Raw genomic sequence first — 17,841 nt, 5'->3', positions numbered from 1 at the left:
AATAAGTACTATTTATTTAGTAGACTTTTCACTTACCTAACCTCCATTTAGGACTTCTTATTGCCTAATCTCAGTTAGGACTTTCCCTTATCTAATTTCTAGTTAGGACTAGTCACTTGATAAACTTATTACCTATCTAACTTCTAGTGAGGACTTCTCATTGCCTAACTTTCAGTTATGACTTTTTGTTCACTACAAAAAAAAAGTTCTTCTAACGATGAAAATTTCCATCGCTATTCGGCCGCTATATGCCCATAGCTACGGAACAACGATGGAATAATGGCTATCGTGGAATATTTGGTCAAATGATTTTTTCTGATGGAATATGATATTTGTCAGAATTTATGATGGGAGTGTAAGTACCTCGTGGTAGTTTTTTTTGTGATTAACCGAGTCAAGTTAGGTCTTGTTGTCTTTTGATATCTTGTGTCTAAGTGCACAGGAATTTAGGAGCATAGAAAATTGAGCGAAAGACGCAGCTAGCGAGAAGGACGATACGAGAGAGAGTTGACGGCTTGGTGAGTCCGAGGGATGAGGTGCTGTGAAAGAGTACACTAGCGGACGAGAAGGGAGCGCATAATGTTTTCGAGAGATGAGAAGTCGGAGAGGAAGATTGCTTGAGAAGGTCGGAAGATGAGTTCGGTGAACCCAATTCTGGATGGCTGAAATCACCCAAGCAATCAAAGAAGGAGCCGGACCTGGTCCGGGTCTGGGCACCCAGACCGTCTGGGGGCCTGAAAATGTTCTAGGCGCCTGGACCGCCGGGGTAGGCCGGGGGCGCTTTGACTCAGCAACGCTACGGATAAAAGTCAACAAGGGTCCGGGCGCCCAGAGCTATTCTACGTGCCTGGACCAGAGAGGTTTTATCTAGATCGAGTTATTGCGATCCGTTATGATGTGGATAAAGTTTAATCCACACCCAGGGGCAGAAGCCTTCCAGGCACTTGGAACATGGCTATAAATATGCCCCTGGTCTCAGTAGTTTAACACAATACTTGTAAACGAATTCTCTTTCTGGTTTACTACTCTGTTTTTGAGCCAACAACATTGTAAGAGGCTACTCCACCCAAAGGAGATTTTAGTGAGCTTCATTTTCCTTGGATTAGCAATCCTCTGATTGCAAACTAAGAAAAAAGATCTGTCTCTTCTTTCTTTCTTGTTAATTAGTTTATTATTAAACAAGTGTGTCTTAATTTGGTTTGAAAAGTCGAGAAAGGGTTATTTTTAATTTTAGGCAATTCACCCCCTCTTGTCGACCGTAAGGGACCAATATGTTGTATTAGAGCTTAATTACCTTAGAAGGACTAACTGCCAACTGAAACAAGGATGATGGTCGGACCGAGCATTTATCCGCTTAAGTTCGAGGAGGACTTTACGAACTGGAAAAAGAAGATGGAAGTATTCTTTAAAAGTTGACTTTTAATTATTGTTAATAATGAAGTATGATTTTATAGTACCTAAGGATTAGAAAGGAAAAGATAAAGAAGAACATTAGTGGGCGAAAAAGGAGTAAGCCGAATTTGTGGCAAATGGCAAGGCAGAATTTCATTTGCTGAGCATTTTACCATCACAAGAAGTCGACCAGATCGAAACTTACAAGTTAGCGAAAGATATTTGGAAAAAATTCCTAGAAATACACGAAGGAACCTCGGAGGCAAAACTCGCAAGACGATACCAGCTTCGGAACCAGATCAGCAACCTCTGGTTGGAAGAAGGAGAAATCATCTGTAACGCCCCGCCCCTCCTGCTAAGGCCACGAGGGTTACTATACCCTACTTAACGACTTATTAACTTATTACAGTGGAAGACTTACTTGTAAATTTTTAGAACATAGAATCCATATGTCATGCTTTACATTATTTCAAGACATATAGGAGTTAACATGATAAAATGTCATGGAGTTACAATCATAAAAATATCAACTAAGCACAATTCATATTTAATGAAAGCAGGTCTTTTCTTCTTTAGCCAGTCACTACCACACACATCCTGCTAGCCCCTCCTGCTGCTCCCCTAGTTCATCCAACCTTTGCCCTTATCTGTGGTACAAGAAAGTAAGCTATGAGCACTCATGGCTCAGTAAGTTTCCTTTCCTACTCACAAAATCCGTATAGCATGTCATCAATCACAAAGCATATATCAAAACATAAACTATCATAGCATATCATAAGTGATCATCATATGTATCATGAGCACAATCATAGATATCATGGCATACTCATGGCATAAACACAAGGTAGCATGGCATATCATAACATGAACATCATACTCATCATGGCATATTCAAAAAGTATATGCAAGGTGAACTTTTAAAACATGCATCATGTCTTGTTAAAACATATAGTATAGATACTTAAACATAATCTCAACATAAGAGGGGATCCCGGCTTGTACCACATACATAAATGCGCGCATCCTAGTAGGTCCAAGGTAGCAAATCTTGAACCCTACAAGGCATATACTAGGCCCATTTCTTAGTCCATCGACCTAGGGACACTTAGGAGCCCATCCCTAACGAGGCCCGTTTCTTAGTCCATCGACCCCTGGGCGCTTATGGAGCTCACCCTTGGTACAAGCCTTAAAAGTAAAATAGCATGTCATATTTACATAGTCCATATCACTCATGTCATATTCATATCTGTTACGCTCCGCAAGTGTACGAAAATGTCGCAAGTAATATAAAAGATTATCGTATCCACAGGGACTGGAATAAGCACTAGAAATGTCTCAATGCGAATTAGCTAAACAACTATCCAATCGTTTCAAATGCAAAGTGAAGGTAAACAAATCTAATATTAAAGATCAACAAACAAGAGTTTAGTGTTTTGGGTTATGATAAAGGGAGATTCTAGGAGTTTCAGTTTCTTTGTAAGGTTTTTTGAATGTAAATGGTTCATCAATTCTTATCCCTCAATTGCCAAACACTTGTAGAAAGTTGCCGGTTCTCTCTTGCAATAGATAACCGGCTAAGGACTGAGAAATGTATCTAAATATGATCAATTAGACGTGAACCTACGTTGTCCTTACACAGAAGCGCACCTATTACTATGCCTTCCTCGGATATCAACATAGAAGCCCACAACTTATTAATCTATCAAGATACAAGAAACTAATCACAAAATCCATCCTACTCTCTTGAATATTCCTATTTCCTCTTCAAGATTATCTCTCAAACGTCCTTACACGGGCTTGCACCTGTCACGTGGATCCCTCGGATGATCGAGTGAGAGTTTATCTTTACAAAGTCCACAAGAAATCCAAACAATCAATCAAGAATGAGAATTAAGCACAAATCACCATTAATCATTCAAGATCTAATTGATACAAGCAAGACAATGTCATTGAAACAAGAAAATGGCAAATCCATATGAGATTACATCAATCCATCATACAAATACTTCCTTAATCCTAGAATACAAGATCTACTCCATGAATCGAGGAAGAATACCCGAAGAAATAAAGATTACAAGCATTTCTTAAATCCCCAATCCAAGAAACCAAGAAAAGGGGAAGGAGAAAACTTATCTACGAAGAAGCCTCGTCTTCGGATCCAATCCTCGCTCCAGAGTCGAAATCGTCAAGAACTCCCTTAGAATCACCCAGAAATCCTCCCAAGAATGGGAGGAAACCACTAAATCTTGCCTTCTCCCAAAAGGGGGAGAGATCCCCTTTCAATTCATGAAGGAAGGTTTAAATAGAGGAGGAAATCGGGCGCCACACGGCCCCACGACACGGCCGTGTGAGATTCACACAACCATGTCCAGTTCCTTCTCTGTCAAAGCTGCACGGTCGTGTGGTTCACACGGCCAAGACCCTTCTGCTCTCTGGAAATGCTACACGGTCGTGTGGTGCACACGACCACCACCTGCTTGGTCTCTGGAAACTTCACACGGCCGTGTGATGCACACGTCCACCACCTGTTTGGCCTCTGGAAACCTCACACGGCCGTGTAGATCCACACGGCCATGTAAGGCATCTGCTCTGATTTCTTCAAATCAAGACACGACCATGTGAGATTCACACGGCCATGTCCTCTTCCCTTCCTGTTAAGACTACACGACCATGTGTGGTACACGGCCTGATGCTCTCTCCCTTCAATTACTTCCAAGTTTGCCCGAGGACGCATAATCTTCACCAATTTCGACTCCTGTGTACAGAAAATGCACAAAAAGCAGATCTCCGAACCAAAAGAGTAAATATGCTAAAAGGAAAGCTGGAAGTATAAAAATGCATGGATCAAGCATGCTCAAAGTATGTAAATGTGCGTAAAAACATGCATAAAAGAGTATATAATCTACGCACATCACACCCCCAGACTTAAACCTTTGCTTGTCCTCAAGCAAAATGCTGCAGTCTAAATTCATATGTTCTACAACACATTCATAAAACCTAGTGCACTTTCCTAATTCTATCAAAAAGTTTCATTAACAAGCATGATCATGGAAACAAGTAAAGTATGGTTCAAGCATAAGAATCTTGTGCACAGTGTAAAAGTAACTCAACACCCTTCAAGTTTCAATCCATGTCCTAGTCAAGTCGTCATCAAATTTGAATTCCTAATGTTTCCAGTGAAAGACAAGTAACCAGTGATAGACACTTACTCACCATTCACTTGGTTCATATTTCTCAACTAACCCAAGGTCTCAAAGGTGTGCTCAATCTTAAGGGAAGCTAAGCAGTCATTTCCCCAGTAACCTAACTCGGTCTCAAAGGGGTGACTTGCTAGATTCCACTCATGACAACTGTTTTTTATATGCTTTTTTTTTTATATAAGTGTTTGCATTGTGCAAAACTTATTCACAAATGTACTTTTAGCACACATGTTGGGATATTTTGATTTTTCCAAATGAGCTTTAATGATTTGAGCCTCATTCAGTAACCAAAATGAAAGTTGAGAAATCACCATGGAAACCAAGTACTAAGCAAACAAGATGAATCATGACTATTTCAATGACATCAACTATTCAAGCATCAAGCACAAGTGTAGTGAAGATAAAATCCTTAAGGTTGAACCAAAACTAAAACTCATCACCATAAGATTCTTAGCTTATTAATGCTTCCCAAGATAGAAAAAAGAACTACACAAAGTTTACTACTAGCATCATTCGAACATCATGAATCAAGACAATAATCGTGCTAACATTTCACTTGAATCCAAGAAAGCATATAAGTGAAGATTTGATGTTCTCAAATTTTTTTTTTTTGCCATGATTATTTCAAAAACAAGCAAAATAAGGCAACAAGCAATGAAAATAAGAACCAACATGAAAAACTAACAAAAACTAAAAACTGAAAACCAAAAAACATGAAAAACTAACAAAAACTAAAAACTGAAAACCAAACCAAACAATACATGACACCATATATGACACCCCCCCAGACTTAAACTTTTCATCGTCCCGATGAAATCAATATGGTGGAGGAGGTGGAGGTGGACGAGGAAAAGGGGGTCTACGACGTGGTTGGCCAATAGGAAAACTAGGAAAACCTGGAATCTCACCCAAGGATCTATGATACTCATATAAAGCATCTACTTGTTGGCTAGTAAGTGTCATGCTCTGCATAAAATCTCTCATCCTAGCCTGATCAGTATCATAATCCTGCACAAACTCAGCCACTTGACCTTGAAAATTCCTCGTAAACTGAAAATGATTTTGTACCTCCCTAAACTGATCATCAGATAAAGAGAAGTGACCCTCTAACATTTTTCGTTGGGCATCTTGCTTCTCATGAAGTGATTCTAGAGAAGTACGAAAATCTGAAAAATTCAAACCTAGAAGATCTCGTGCCATATGCAAAAGAATGCCTAGCAGGCTCCATAAAACTAGAAGGCTGCGGGTGTCCAAATGACGAGGGCTCATGATGTGGCTCAGTGTCTCCAGGTATAGAAGGGTTATCCTCAAAATCTAACTCAGAAATTACCCAATTAGCCGGGTTACAAATAGTAGTTTGTTCAGGAAAAGGAAGGGGTAAAGGAGAACCACTCCTCCTAGGAAACGCGAAACCATTCTCATCCCGAACGATCATTTTCATAGCAAGACATGCATCAATGTCAATCATGTCATTACCATGAATTATTTCCAACCCATCAACATCAAGATTTAAATTATAAGCTATTCGGGTAATCAAACCACCAAAAACAATTGATCCCAATGATGCCCTAGCAGATCTTAATAAGGTTTGAACAAAATGAAAACCAGAATCAAATTCAACCTTATAAAGCATAGCCCATAAAGCATAAAGCTCTATCTTTTTAACTACCCCATCACTCTCTCCCCTACCAAAAATAGTTTTACTCGTGACTCTATGTAGATACCTAAAGATGGGGTTTTGCATATTGGAGGCCTTAGCTCTTGAAGGCTCATAAGGTTGATCTAACCCAGTTATTGCATTCCAAAAATGATTCCAATTAAACCTTGGATCAAACCTACGAGGGCTCTCGGGGGTTAATCCAAAACAAGAATTAAAGTCACTAAATGTCCATAGAAATTCTTGATTCATTAGTCTAAATGAGATTTTTCCAAAATAATCATCTTCATTAGTAAAATGGACATCCAATGAACTTAAAAATTCCAAAACAAGACAAGGATATGTAGGCAAATGTGTGTACATAATATCACTCCAATCCAAAAACCCAATCATCAAATCTACATCTTCCCTAATTCCAAGCATATCAAGAACAGTTGGGTCCATATATCTAGTACACACTATCTTTCTATTGACAAGAATTGCAAATCTAGTTACTTGATCATCATTTCTGAACACAATATTGAATTCATTGTCATTACCTTCGTTGCGTGAAGTCCTTTTGCCTTTTCCCTTCACTGGTTGTTTTCCTTTGTCCCTTGATGGCTCCTCCTCTTTGTCCCCACTGGATCCACCACCTCTTTTGCGAAGTTTCTTCAAAATGTTGGACATCTTAATGAGTTTAGATAGGGGAAGAATTATCTAGGGTTGGAAGAATGAAACTCAAAGAACAAAACTTCAAAGAGCAAAAATCTTAGGTTAGGAGAATGAAAAGTCCAAGTCTTAGAGAGGAAGAGAATCCAGATCTAAGAGATCTTGAGAGATTAGAGAGGAGTTTTTAAGAGATTGGGAGAGAAAGAGACGTTTTGGAGAGTTGGGGGTGTGCGGAACACGGCCAAGATCTGGCCGTGTGAGGTAGTAGGAAGACTTTAATAGCTCCCCTACACGGGCCGTGCAGATCCACACGGCCTCCCCCTCTTCCTTCTCTGGATTCCAGACACGGGCCGTGCAGATCCACACGACCTCCCCCTCTTCTTTCACTGGTTTCCTCGCACGGCCGTGTCTGGGACACGACCTCTCCATCTTTCTTCTCGGGATTCTTTACACGGCCGTGTTTGAGATACGACCTAGGCCCTTTTCTCCTCGGGAAATCCTACACGGCCGTGTCTGGATGACACGGCCCAAGCACTTCCCTTCTCTGCAACTTTTGCCTGGTCATATGTAGCACACGGCCGGTCTCTGTTTTGCACCTAACCTGAAAACAAAATCAAAAGAATGCATCAAACTAAAAGAAATTAAAATACAAATCAAAACTAACTAAAAGAACCCTTGGGTTGCCTCCCAAGAAGCGCTTGTTTAAGGTCTTTAGCTCGACCAAACTTGATCATTCGCTTCTTTTCCTCGCCCTTGGAGGACAGATATACTTTTCATTTTTGTTGGGAGATCTTCTCCCAACATCTTCCACCACATTGTCTCCTTCGTTTGGTGGCCTTCCATGAGGATGGAAATTCCATTCCTCAAGTTTATAAATGCTTGTCCTGCTACAAGCATTTAAAAGAGACAAGACATGGTTAGAGATATTAGATAAATCATATTCCAACCTTTCCTTACCAATTACCAAAGAAAGCTTATGATTTTTGACATCAATTATAGCTCCAGCTGTAGCAAGGAAAGGTCTTCCTAATATGATAGGAATCCTAGGGTCCTCTTCCATGTCCAACACGACCAAATCTGTGGGAATAACATTCCCATCCACCTCTACTGGAACATCTTCTATAATACCCAAAGGGTACCTGCAGGAATGATCGACAAGTTGAAGTGCCATAGTAGTAAGTTTAATGTTTTTGAGACCTAATTTATTACAAATTGAATAGGGAATGAGGCTAACACTTGCCCCCAAATCACAAAAAGATTTTTCAAAAAATTCTTTTCCTATGCTGCAAGGAATATAAAAGCTCCCTGGGTCCTTTAGTTTTGGGTAAATATTCTTCTCAAAAATAGCACTACATTCCTCACTAAGCGCAATGGTCTCAACCTCTCCTCTTCTTCTCTTGTTTGACATGAGATCCTTCAGGAATTTGGCAAATCTAGGCATTTGAAGAATAACATCAATAAGAGGTACCTCTACACAAATTTCCTTAACTTTTTCTAAAAACTTGCCAAATTCTTCATCTTTCTTGAGCATTGTAAGTATCTGAGGAAAAGGGACAGCTTTGCTCTGATGGTTCAGTGGAAGAGTCTCTTCAACCTCAATGGTACTCTCCTCATTAGCTTGAATCTGATTTGGTATAAGAGGAGAGAGCTCTTCTTCTTTTTGTATCCCTTTTGGAGCAGTCATTTGGGAGTCTCCCAAGGTCCGTCCGCTCCTAAGCTCAATTCTATTGCAATGCTCCATAGGATTCACATCAGGTTTTCCTGGAAGTTGTCCTGGTGCTCTGGATGATGAGGAAGCTAGTTGGGCAATTTGACTATCCTGGATCTTTTGATGCTTTTCAGAATTATCCATTCTCTGAATGAGCTTTGCTAAATCTTGCTCCATTTCATTCGACCGAGATAATTTCTTCAAGCATCTTTTCAATATTTGACTTTGGTAAGCCTTGAGAAGATAGATGTTGAAAATTTTGTTGCCCAGCTTGAAAATTTGGTCTTGCCCCCATAGATGGTCCTTGATCTTGATTATTTCTGTAAGAAAAATTGGGATGGCTCTTCCATCCAGGGTTATAAGTATTTGAGTATGGGTTGTTCTGCCTTTGATTGTAACTCATGATTGCATCACATTGTTCCAGTTGATTGATTTGTGCAGTGATAGCTCCCAATGGACATGAGTCATTTGAATGCTCTGAACTCCCACATACTTCACAAGATGTACTAATAGCACTGACCATATTAGCACTAGTCCCCATATTCTCAAATTTCTTTGTAAGAGCGTCCAATTTTGCAGACAAAAGAGTGACCGTATCTACATCAAACTTCCCTGATGCTTTAATTGTTGGGTTTACAGAAGAATAGCCACCACTTCTTTCATTTACCCATTGATGATGATTTTGTGCTACACTGTCAATAATTTCTTCAGCTTCATCTAAACTTTTGTTCATAAGTGCCCCTCCCGCAGCTGAATCAAGGGACACTTTGGTATGATAGTTGATACCATTATAAAAAGTGTGCAACACTAACCATCTTTCCAACCCATGACGTGGGCATTGTCTGAGCATACTATTATATCTATCCCATGCTTCAAAAAGAGATTCTGAGTCAGTCTGCTTGAAGCTTGCAATTAAATTCCTCATATGAGCTGTTTTGTTTGGTGGATAGAATTTATCAAGAAACTGTTGCTCACACTGCTCCCAAGTGGTGATGCTATTAGGGGCCAAAGAATTCAACCATTGCTTTGCCCTATCTCTTAGAGAAAACCCAAATAATAATAATCTAACTGCATCTGAAGGAACTCTATTCATTTTCATGGTACCACATATTTCATAAAAGACCTCTAAGTGTTGATTGGGGTCTTCATGAGGTCCTCCACCAAATTGGTTCTGCTGCACCATAGATATAATTGCGGGTTTGATCTCAAAGTTATTAGCTTCCACTGAAGGTCTTGAAATACTAGATCGAAAACCTCTTGCATAAGGTGCTGCATAATCCTTGAGTGGTCTATTCGCCATGTTCAAATGTTCCTGTTCTTCAATTTGCCTTTGCAGAATTCTTCTTTTATGGAAAGTTCTGTCAATCTCAGGGTCAAAAGGAAAGAATTCCCCAGCAAAGTTAGATCTTCGCATACACAAGAACAAGATAGCAAATGACAATTCAACAAAAAGAAGAAAAATAAAAGAATCAAAAATGCAGAATTGAATTTGTACAAAAAGAATTAACAAGAAGTAAAAGTTATACAAGAGAGTAAAAACAGAAATCTAATGATTAGTTACAACTATGCAATATGAAAGGAAAATAAATGTTATGTTTAGTCTAACTCAATTGATAATTCCTAATGTTATAGCGCAGTTCCCAGCAACGGCGCCAAAAACTTGTTACGCTCCGCAAGTGTACGGAAATGTCGCAAGTAATATAAAAGATTATCGTATCCACAGGGACTGGAATAAGCACTAGAAATGTCTCAATGCGAATTAGCTAAACAACTATCCAATCGTTTCAAATGCAAAGTGAAGGTAAACAAATCTAATATTAAAGATCAACAAACAAGAGTTTAGTGTTTTGGGTTATGATAAAGGGAGATTCTAGGAGTTTCGGTTTCTTGAATGTAAATGATTCACCAATTCTTATCCCTCAATTACCAAACACTTGTAGAAAGTTGCCGGTTCTCTCTTGCAATAGATAACCGGCTAAGGACTGAGAAATGTATCTAAATATGATCAATTAGACGTGAACCTACGTTGTCCTTACACAGAAGCGCACCTATTACTATGCCTTCCTCGGATATCAACATAGAAGCCCACAACTTATTAATCTATCAAGATACAAGAAACTAATCACAAAATCCATCCTACTCTCTTGAATATTCCTATTTCCTCTTCAAGATTATCTCTCAAACGTCCTTACACGGGCTTGCACCTGTCACGTGGATCCCTCGGATGATCGAGTGAGAGTTTATCTTTACAAAGTCCACAAGAAATCCAAACAATCAATCAAGAATGAGAATTAAGCACAAATCACCATTAATCATTCAAGATCTAATTGATACAAGCAAGACAATGTCATTGAAACAAGAAAATGGCAAATCCATATGAGATTACATCAATCCATCATACAAATACTTCCTTAATCATAGAATACAAGATCTACTCCATGAATCGAGGAAGAATACCCGAAGAAATAAAGATTACAAGCATTTCTTAAATCCCCAATCCAAGAAACCAAGAAAAGGGGAAGGAGAAAACTTATCTACGAAGAAGCCTCGTCTTCGGATCCAATCCTCGCTCCGGAGTCGAAATCGTCAAGAACTCCCTTAGAATCGCCCAGAAATCCTCCCAAGAATGGGAGGAAACCACCAAATCTTGCCTTCTCCCAAAAGGGGGAGAGATCCCCTTTCAATTCATGAAGGAAGGTTTAAATAGAGGAGGAAATCGGGCGCCACACGGCCCCACAACACGGCCGTGTGAGATTAACACGGCCATGTCCAGTTCCTTCTCTTCCAAAGCTGCACGGTCGTGTGGTTCACACGGCCAAGACCCTTTTGCTCTCTGGAAATGCTACACGGCCGTGTGGTGCACACGACCACCACCTGCTTGGTCTCTGGAAACTTCACACGGCCGTGTGATGCACACGGCCACCACCTGCTTGGCCTCTGGAAACCTCACACGGCCGTGTAAATCCACACGGCCATGTAAGGCATCTGCTCTGATTTCTTCAAATCAAGACACGGCCGTGTGAGATTCACACGGCCATGTCCTCTTCCCTTCCTGTTAAGACTACACGGCCATGTGTGGTACACGGCCTGATGCTCTCTCCCTTCAATTACTTCCAAGTTTGCACGAGGATGCATAATCTTCACCAATTTCGACTCCTGTGTACAGAAAATGCACAAAAAGTAGATATCCGAACCAAAAGAGTAAATATGCTAAAAGGAAAGCTGGAAGTATAAAAATGCATAGATCAAGCATGCTCAAAGTATGTAAATATGCGTAAAAACATGCATAAAAGAGTATATAATCTACACACATCAATATCATGAAGAGTGTTCTTGATCCTACTTATAGGGAAGCAACTCTTTTAGGCATAGCTTAAAGCATGTATATTTGAGCACACAACATATCATGATTTCGAGCACACAGCATATCATGAACACATGCATAATTAAGCATACAACCTATCATGAGTTTAAGCACACAACATATCATGAATTTGAGCACATAGCATATCATGAGTTTAGGCACATAGCATATCATGAATTTGAGCACATTGCATATCATGAGATTGAGCACACAACATATCATGAAAATAAGCACATAGCATATCATAAAATCAAGTACACAGCATATCATAAAATAAGCACATAGTATATTATGAAATTTAGCACACAGCATATCATGAAAATGAGCACATAACATATCATGAAATCAAGCACACAGCATGTCATGAATAGGACCTAACATGTATAAATGAACATCACAGCATGTCATAATCTCCACATATCATAAAGCATTGCATGTGAAGTTCATGGAAGAACACAATTAGGTCTCTAACCCTAGTAACAAGTGGTGGCCGAAACATGTAGAGATGGTTTAGGTTATCAAGCAACAAAAGAACATGTGAACCCTAAACATCTATCATTTCTTATGACATAAGAGGCATCTTAAGCATGTTAGGTATAGGTTCCAAGCTTTCTAGGTCCCTTTTCATAACCTGGCCGAAACTCATTAAGCCTCCTTTTGGGTTATTAACAACATACAAGCAAGAACAACCCTAACAATTTTCATATCATATTCCATAAGCAACCACTTGAGCATATTTGATTTAGGTTCTAAGTTCTCTAAGTCTTTAACCCTAACATGGCCGAAACCCTAGCAACATGTTTCTAGGTTACAAGCAACATGAAAAGGTTAATCTTCATACTAACATATCAATACATATCATGAGAATCACCATAAGTACTTTTAGTCTAAGTTTCAAGCTTCTCAAGCTTTTTAACCTAATGTGGCCGAATCTTGTAAGCATGGGAATTAAGTTTCTAGTGGCATATTAGCATGAAGACCATAAGAACTTTCCTAGCATTCATTTCAAAGAATAACATGGACCACTTAGTTTAGAAATTTAAGCATCCTAGGTCTTAAAAATAATTGTGGCCGAATGCTAAAGAACAAGGATTCAAGTTTCAAGCAACATGTGAACATTAATTTATTTCATATCTCTTCATCAAGTAGATCATAAGTATCTTAGACTTGCTTTAAACTTTCCTAGGGTTCAAGTCTTAAAATGGCCGAATCATCATATACATAAGAAATATTGTTCAACTTAACCTAAGATCATGGCATGCCATATTAGCTTCATATCTTGTCCTATGAGAATCATAGCATGCTTAAATTTTTAGGTTAAAGCCCTTCTAGGCCCTCAACTCTATCATGGCCAAATGTACATGAATATGGAATCAAGTTTAAGTTAACATACAAGGGGGAAAAACATTAACAACACCATTTATCATGAGGTACACATCATAAGAACAAGGGAACATGCTTGGTTTAGGTTTAGAGCTCTTCTAGTTCTTTTGTTCCTTCTATGCCAAAAATCTAAGTTCATAAATTTATGTTCTAACCAAACATTCTAGCATGAAAATATTAGTTTAACCCTCCTACGATAAGGTACATAACATAAGCAACATCATGAACATATCATAGTTGGTTTTCAAGGTTCTTTAAACTCTTTCTTTTTGTTTGGCCGAAACCCTCATGAAACAACCCTAGGTTTTTAAGCAATATTTTTACATAAAAATCACATAGCTATTGTACCACAGGTGAGGGGAACTTACATCCTTTCGCTTGTGGTTTTTCTTAAGGAGGAAAGTGTTCTAGTTGTTAAGGAAGGGAGAAGGTTCTTCTTCTTGTGCCTCCTTTGATTTCCTTTGCTTGGGAGGGCTAGAACTTGAAGATTTCTTCTTGGAAATTAGCTTCCTTGGAGAAGAACTTGACTTAGTGCTCGGATCAAAGAGTGGGAGGATCTCCTAGTCTCGGTGAAGAAAAGAAAAGGAGGAAGGAGGAGGAAGAATGAGGAAAATGAGAGATTTACTTCTCATTTTTCTATTTATTCATCATGAGAGGAATTTAAGCCTTCATTAATCTTTCCCTTAATTCATCCATTACTCCTCTCTTGATTCCCATGAAAATGAGGAGAGGGAAGGGTGAGGAAGACAACTTGCCTTCTTCTTGTTCCTTCTCTTAACCAAGAGGGAGAAGAGGTGAGCAATTTGGTTTTCTCTTGATCTTTGCTTTATTTTTTTTCTTCTCTCCTTTAACTAACATTTTTATTCCTTCCTATGCATATGTTACTCTCTATCCTAGTGGTGATCATGCCATTAATCTTTCTCCATTATTGGTGGGAGGTTCAAGGTTCAATCCTTGGCCTCCACCTCTTACCTCTTATTTTTATTTTGTTTCTTACTCTTCTTTTTCTCCTATTCTTTTTATTTATTTCCATGCTCTTAATGAGAATAATACTCATGTATTTATAAAAATTCGTGGGTGTTACATCATCGCACATCTACACTTGAAGCTCAAATAACTCATCACCAGACTCACGAATCTCAAAGAAAAGGCAACCAATCGAGATTCACTAAGATACGTGTTGGTGCAGTTTGCACTAACGGTCTAACTCAGGTTTTGATGAATGACAAGTAAGTTAAGTTAGATATTTTGTGATCTAATTACGTTACAAAGTGTGCAGGAATTGACGAGTTTGAAGGATCAAACACTAGGTTAAAATCCAGATAGGGTTGCAGGACCGGATAGTTGGTGCGAAATCCAGATAGGTTAATGAGTCAACCGGATATATGACAGAAAGTCCATTTGGGTCCGCGGGACCGGACAACCGGCAGAAGTCCAGTTGGGTTTGCGGACTGAACAATTGGCATAAAGACCTGGTGGGTCAAGAGGCAAATCAACAGTAAGGTGGTAAGTTAAGATAAGTCATTGGATGAGAGTGACTAAGTGAAGACACACCCGAGATTGAGGGACAGTAGGCATCGATTCAGTTTAGGTCAATTTTGGATCCCCAAACTGAGACATTGACAAGTTTTTGGTCCAGGGAGGATAGGGAGTAATTACTATTCTTTATTATAATCGTGCTAACATTGTTTTGTAGGGTAGATGCTTTAGTTTTGGATTAACACATTTTACAAGAAAAAAAAGAGCACAAAAGCCTTCGGATGAACAGTACCTGAAGGCGCCTTCAAGCATTAGAAGGTGCCTTCGAACTGTTCATGGAAGGTGCCTTCAATGGCTATGGAAGGCGCCTTCCAGAGGATAAAAGTTGACTGATTCAGCGATAATATTCAGCAAGTTCTGAGATCAGATTTGACCCATTAGAGGCGCCTTCAACGCTTATGGAAGGCGCCTTCCATGCCCTATTTAAGGCAGTCTCGATCAAGCTTCATTCAATAACAAATATACGAGCTACTACACATCAATTCTGTTGGTTAGTCCTAGGAAGATTGTACCGGTTCCACTGTATAAAAATTTTGTACAAGTGTCGAACATTTCCTAAATAACCTATTGTATTCTTTAGAAGTTAAATTAGGAATCGCAAACGGAACTTAACATTATTGATTCCAAATTTAACTTATCTGTTCTTAATGGTTTAGACTTAGATCGCAAGCGGAACTTAACACTATTGATCCAAATCCACCTATGTTATAAATTCAATTAAATATTAATTTCTAAAATTGGCTTCCAAGTTAAACATGGCGAGGCACTAGGCCTTCTTGGATATGGGAGCAACTACCACTTCCTAGACAAAGCCTTTTAAGGAAAGCTAATATTTAATTTCCTTATATAACTCTAGGTTTAACCAAAAAGAACAATCGAATCACAAATTCGAAAAACAAAAAAAACACAACTTCGAAACAAATCCGAAAAACTAGAATTTAATGCCTCTTGTGTTTGGAATTCATACAAAGAAAATTAACTAGCATACTGCGGAAGAAAATTACTAGTTATATATTCTCTTTGTATGCTAATGATCTCGAGATCTTCTGTCGTATTCCTCGCCTCGCCTTAGACGTCGTGTGGGTGACGATCCTCCAAGATGAACACCGCCCAAAAGCTTTCTTTTCCTTCTCTATGTTTCAGCCACCACCACCTTAAGGGAACAAGAGAGCAAAGGGAAAGGAAGAGGGGAGAGGACTGGCCACAAGAGGAGCACCAACAAGAGAATAAGAATTATTATCTCATGAGGCCTCCTCTCCCCTTCTTTTATATTACTTGCCCAAGGCAAATAAGGAAAGACTTTTTACAAAAATTAAAATCTTCCTCTTATTTTTCCTTTTCCCCTTTTACTTTTCCTTTTCTTTCCTCTTGATTGATTCATTCACCAATCATTGATTGGTTTAATTGATTGAATCTTTTAAAGGATGATTGGCCGACCCCTTGCTTGGGCACCAAGCAAGGGTGGCCGGCCAAAGCAAGGGGTCGGCCACAATTAAAAGGAAAGAAATAATCCTTGTAAAAATTTTATAAGCAAAGAAAAAACTCTTATAAAATTTTACAAGCTCTCTTTTAATTTCCTAAAGTGAATGTTAAAAAAGGAAAGTTTTAAAAATTAAAATCATGTTTTAAAATTTAACACTTCTCTTATAAAAATTTCCTTTTTTAACATGATTACAAAATAGAAAATTTTAATTTTAAAACTTCTCTTCCTTTTTTCTAAAACCATGAGGATGGTTAAAAAAGGAAAGTTTTAAAAATTCTAAAACTCTCTATTAAACCATGTGGACTAATTCAAATAAGGAAAGTTTTTCATTTTAAAATTTCTCTTTTAAAATTTATAGTTTTCTACAAAGAGAAGATTTTAAAAATTCAAAACACCCCTTCAACTTTGAATTATTGTGGCTGACCCCTTCTTGCTTGGGCACCAAGCAAGGGGCCGACCCCTTAAGAGAAGATGGTGGCCGACCCTTGGCTTGGTCACCAACCCTTGGGCCGGCTCTCTCTTGGACACCAAGAAGAACTTTTATTGGATGAAATTGAGGCTTTAATGAGGCTACAACAGGGACCTAGAGGAGAAATTGGTTTTGACCTTCTGATGAGCTTGAGTATCCCATGTTCGCCCCGAACACACAACTCAAGTTCATCAATAATAACTCATTCCACTAGAGAGTTATTATTGCACTACCGCACCAATCCCAAATTACATTATGGGCTCCTTCATATATGAGTGTGTTAGTCTCCCTGTGTGTAAGATAACGAATGACCACTAATTAAGTAAGTTACTGACAACTCACTTAATTAATATCTAGCTCTAAGAGTAGTACCACTCAACCTCATTGTCATGTCGGACTAAGTCCACCTGCAGGGTTTAACATGACAATCCTTATGAGCTCCTCTTGGGGACATTCTCAACCTAGATAACTAGGACATAGTTTCCTTCTATAATCAACAACACCCACTATAAGTAATATCATTTCCCAACTTATCGGGACTATTGATTTATCAATCTAAATCTCACCCTTTGATAAGTTAAAGAAATAAATACTAAATATATATGCTTGTTATTATATTAGGATTAAGAGCACACACTTCCATAATAACTAAGGTCTAGTTCTTTTATTAAGTCAGTATAAAAAGAACTTACCTAAAATGGTCCTACTCAATACACACAGAGTGTATTAGTGTAATTTATTAGTCAAGATAAACTAATACCTAATTACACTACGACTATTCCAATGGTTTGTTCCTTTCCAGCTTAGTCGTGAGCAACTGTTTATAATTTATAAAAAACTGATAGCATGATCTTCTGTGTGTGACACCACATACCATGTTATCTACAATATAAATTAATTGAACAACTACACTTACAAATAAAATGTAGATATTTGACCAATGTGATTCTTTTATTTCATAAATAAATGTTTACAAAAGCTAGACTTTAATATAC

At 38.6% G+C, this 17,841-nt stretch overlaps 1 non-coding gene across 1 annotated transcript; it reads left to right on the top strand.

Annotated features, from left to right (window-relative positions):
- The first annotated feature begins 9,429 nt into the window (after nt 1-9,429).
- Nucleotides 9,430-9,535, top strand: LOC122044758. Its single transcript, XR_006129766.1, has one exon. It is a non-coding gene; the product is annotated as a small nucleolar RNA R71 (small nucleolar RNA).
- The last annotated feature ends 8,306 nt before the right edge of the window (nt 9,536-17,841 follow it).

This window comes from Zingiber officinale, chromosome 2A (genome assembly GCF_018446385.1).
Source record: "Zingiber officinale cultivar Zhangliang chromosome 2A, Zo_v1.1, whole genome shotgun sequence".
NCBI classification, from domain to species: Eukaryota; Viridiplantae; Streptophyta; class Magnoliopsida; order Zingiberales; family Zingiberaceae; genus Zingiber; species Zingiber officinale.
Note: the sequence above shows the minus strand (reverse complement) of the source record. Positions and strands in the feature narration are given on the sequence as shown.